The sequence below is a fragment of the Triticum aestivum genome, chromosome 2D, assembly GCF_018294505.1.
Source record: "Triticum aestivum cultivar Chinese Spring chromosome 2D, IWGSC CS RefSeq v2.1, whole genome shotgun sequence".
NCBI classification, from domain to species: Eukaryota; Viridiplantae; Streptophyta; class Magnoliopsida; order Poales; family Poaceae; genus Triticum; species Triticum aestivum.
Window position 1 is genome coordinate 66,490,750 of NC_057799.1, and position 4,196 is coordinate 66,494,945.

Below are 4,196 nucleotides of genomic sequence, written 5' to 3' on the forward strand. Positions count from 1 at the left end.
GACACTTTCGGAGATACCCGTAGTGCACCTTTATAGTCACCCAGTTACGTTGTGACGTTTGGCACACCCAAAGCACTCCTACGGTATCCGGGAGTTGCACGATCTCATGGTCTAAGGAAAAGATACTTGACATTGGAAAAGCTCTAGGAAACGAAACTACACGATCTTTTATGCTATGCTTAGGATTGGGTCTTGTCCATCACATCATTCTCCTAATGATGTGATCCCGTTATCAATGACATCCAATGTTCATAGTCAGGAAACCATGACTATCTGTTGAGCAACGAGCTAGTCAACTAGAGGCTTACTAGGGACAGGTTGTGGTCTATGTATTCACACATGTATTACGATTTTCGGACAATACAATTATAGCATGAATAATAGACGATTACCATGAACAAAGAAATATAATAATAAACATTTATTATTGCCTCTAGGGCATATCTCCAACACACACTACTCTGCAAAGAAGTTCGGGTTCGCCACCGCCATGGCGGCCACAGCCTCCTCGCTTGCGCACTCACCGTAGATTTGGCCCTTCGCCAATCGGTGCTGCTCAAGAAGGAACATGTTGTACCTCTGCTCCTCCGACACCTGTTGGAATGCCGACATAGGAGCCGGCGCAGGCTGCACCTCCTAGGCCATGATGGTGTTGCAGTGTGCATGCGCCTACTGCATGGTCAGGTCGTGATGCACCAGCGCGGGATCCGGACGTGTTGTCGGAGACCTCGGGCAAGTGGAAAGTGGCATTTGCTTGCCGGGAGTTGTGGAGCCAACTTAGGGCATGTACAATGGTTGATAAGGCAGTCTTACCTTAAGTCTTGCATGTGATTTAGAGATGACAAAAAAATTGTCTACAATGAATTATCTGCCTTATTTTCAATAACTAGCAATTCCTAAAAATATGGTGAGACATATTATGCTAAGAGATCACCTCTTGTCTTCTTTTAAATAAGAGAAGACAAGCCTTTTCTTATGAGTTCTCTCTCCTCCACCTCATCATCTATCCTACGTGGCACTTCTAAGATAGCACCATTGTACATGCCCTTAGGCACCGGACGGTTAATTACCAGTAAAAAAATTCGATTCAGACAAACGCATTAAACCGGTCTCAAACGTCTGGACTGACCTACATCCCTCATATTCAACCCAAATATGGGGCGGATATGAGGTGACCTGGGCATCGGGTGCCATATATTCGTCCCCTTTCGCTCCTCGGATCAAACCCTAGCCACTCTACTCTGCCCCTCAAGCTCCCGCCCGGCAATCTCTGGCCTTCCCCAGGATGGCGGGCATCAGATCTGACTCCGACCACTTCGGATCCGTCGACTGGGGTGTCGTTCCATGCGGGTTGGAGGAGGCAATGGCCGTCCGCCGCTCCCGGGAGGACCGTGCCCGACCGACAGCGGGATCTGCCCCGCGTGAATCCATTGCGTCAGTGCAAGGGCGCTTGGATCAACCAGGGTTGGATCATCGCAGTCCCTTAGCTTCGAGAGGATGAGGGTGGCCAAGGCCCGCCTCGCTGCCAACATGCCTGCGGTGTGCGCTGCCGCGGAGGAGGAAGCCATATGCATTCACATCATAAAGAAACGACAACGGATGAACACGCGCGGCCCCGCCCGAGAGCAGAGTCGATCGGTCCATGTCATGGCTGGACTGCCCCCAAAGAGAAGGAGGACAGCAGCGGATCGAACAACTCTGACGATGAGCAGATCTAGTTTGATGCATATTGCGTTTTTTATCGCTACTTTCGCGAGAAGGACGGCAAGGGTGCCGGGAAGGACAAGGGCAGCCATGGGTGATCTTCTTCATAGCTAGTATGTAGGTAGAACATGCCAAATTTTGATAGTCTGATGGTATGTCCTGGTACAGTAGTCAGACGACTTTTTGTATGGATTAGAGGTATGCTAATTAAGATGTCCAGTTGTGTGAAAGAAAATTTAAGGTGTGTACGCTCAGTGCCCGTAGACACGTTCGAATTCGTCTGCAAGCATTTAGAGGTCCAAATTAGCAAGTTCGGGCTGTTCATGCTCTAAGCTTGAGCCTGTAGTAGTACGTGCGTCCACGAATTTCCAGATGGGAAATGTGCGTGCACTGTAGATGGACATTTGCATTCGCGGACGGACGGATTTTGATATTATTTTAAGAAAAAGCTAACAGAAGTCCCATTTACATTAAACTAAAACTAAAACATGTCTACGGGTACTGAGCGTACATATTGAAAAAGCTAACAGAAGTCCCATTTACATTAAACTAAAACTAAAATCCAAAATAAACAGCCAACGGCGGGCGGTAGATCTTAGCATCGTCGTGGTCCTCGTTGGTCATGTCGACGTAGGCCGGCACCTCCATCCACGGGAATGCCTGCTGGAAGGCTGCCTGCGCCGCCTGCTGGACCATGTACTGGTGTGCCACCTACTGTTGGGTCACCTGCCGCTCGGCATCCAATATGTACCTCTCGACCTCCTTGCCGGTCACGCCCACCCACACGGCGAACATGACACGTACACCGGCACTGTGCTCATCCACGACTGCCCATGAACTTGCCACGTCTCCTCTTGCACAGGCTCAGGGCGCGAGCAGGGCTGGTGGCGGTGGGGCGCGTTGGTCGGCACTCTGGTCGCCAATTCGGCTAGCGCCTGCACAAGGCCAAGCCACCTGGCGATCTCCTCGTGCTCAGACTCCTCGATGGCCTCTTCTTCGCCTCCTCCAGGGGCGCAATGTAGGCCTCCTCCTCCTGAACCTTCACCACCACCGATGGCGGTGGGGAGCGAGTGCATGAGGCGCAAGATTGAAGGACAACCTGCGACGCTCCTCGTGCTCGGTTGTGAACCATGTGTCCCAGCTCAGCAAATTCACTGTGTACGTTGAGTCGCAGCGGAGGTCGGCCGGGAGTTGAGCACGACGGCTCCGGATCTCCGGTAGTCGCATGAGGTCTGAAGTCGGCACCAGAACCCTATCGGGGTTGAGGTGCCACCCGTGCGGCAGGTTCACGTCTGGCCATGACACTGACACGCGATGCTGCCAGAAGTACTGGCAGAGGTGCACCGGCATGTATAGCCGAAAGCGCGCCCGCGGCTCAGCACTTGGCGGCACCTGATGAGTCCAAATTACGTGGAATTTTTACCCTCTATTTTGTGCTCACATAATAGGCTTTGTAGAATTTTACCACGTTCGCGCACCTCCTTTTGTTGGTTTTTCTTAGGGTACGTCTTTTGGAGCAAATAGAGTACTATGGAAGAAATCAAAGGAAATTATGGTGGAATCATGCCAATTAATGTGATTATCTCTTACCATAAAAAGAATGAAGAAGTTGGAAGCATTGGGAGCCTGTGCGGCCTGCCCAGAGCACAAGACGGACAACAATACGAGCGCATGCACTCGTATGGGAGGTCGTATGACCTACCAACGCCGCCTCCTGTTCAACTATTTCACCCTCCTGAAGTCGGATCGGGGAACAGACATCCACAGCATCCAGAAAACAGAACTCTGATCTCCGGAGGTAGGTTAGTGACAGGGTCTATCTCCCTTCGGCCCTAATCATTGGGGTGGAGGGTAAATGGAGATTGCTTTTAGGATGCGTCCACGTGACCTTTTTGCCCTTAATCACCATTGATAACCGGAGTGGGGAAGAACGGTGGTGTCGTATGTGATACGTGGCTACCGCGTGTATGCATGTATCTATACCTGGCTCCAACTGAGGGAGTCCTGGACTAAGGGGTCCCCGGGCGTCCGGCCTGTTAGCCATGGGCCGGACTGATGGGCTGTGAAGATACGAAGACCGAAGACTGCACCCGTGTCCAGATGGGACTCTCCTTGGCGTGGAAGGCAAGCTTGGCGACCAAATATGTAGATTCCTTTCTTTGTAACCAACCTTGTGTAACCCTAGATCCTCCCGGTGTCTATATAAACCGGAGGACTTAGTCCAGAGAGGGAGATAGACATTACCATAGTCATACAGGCTAGGCTTTTAGGGTTTAGCCATTACGATCTCGTGGTAGATCAACTCTTGTAATACTCATATTCATCAAGATCAATCAAGTAGGAAGTAGGGTATTACCTCCATAGAGAGGGCCCGAACCTGGGTAAACATCGTGTTCCCTGTCTCCTGTTACCATCGACCTTAGAAGCAAAGTTCAGGACCCCCTACCCGAGATCCGCCGGTTTTGACACCGACATTGGTGCTTCCATTGAGA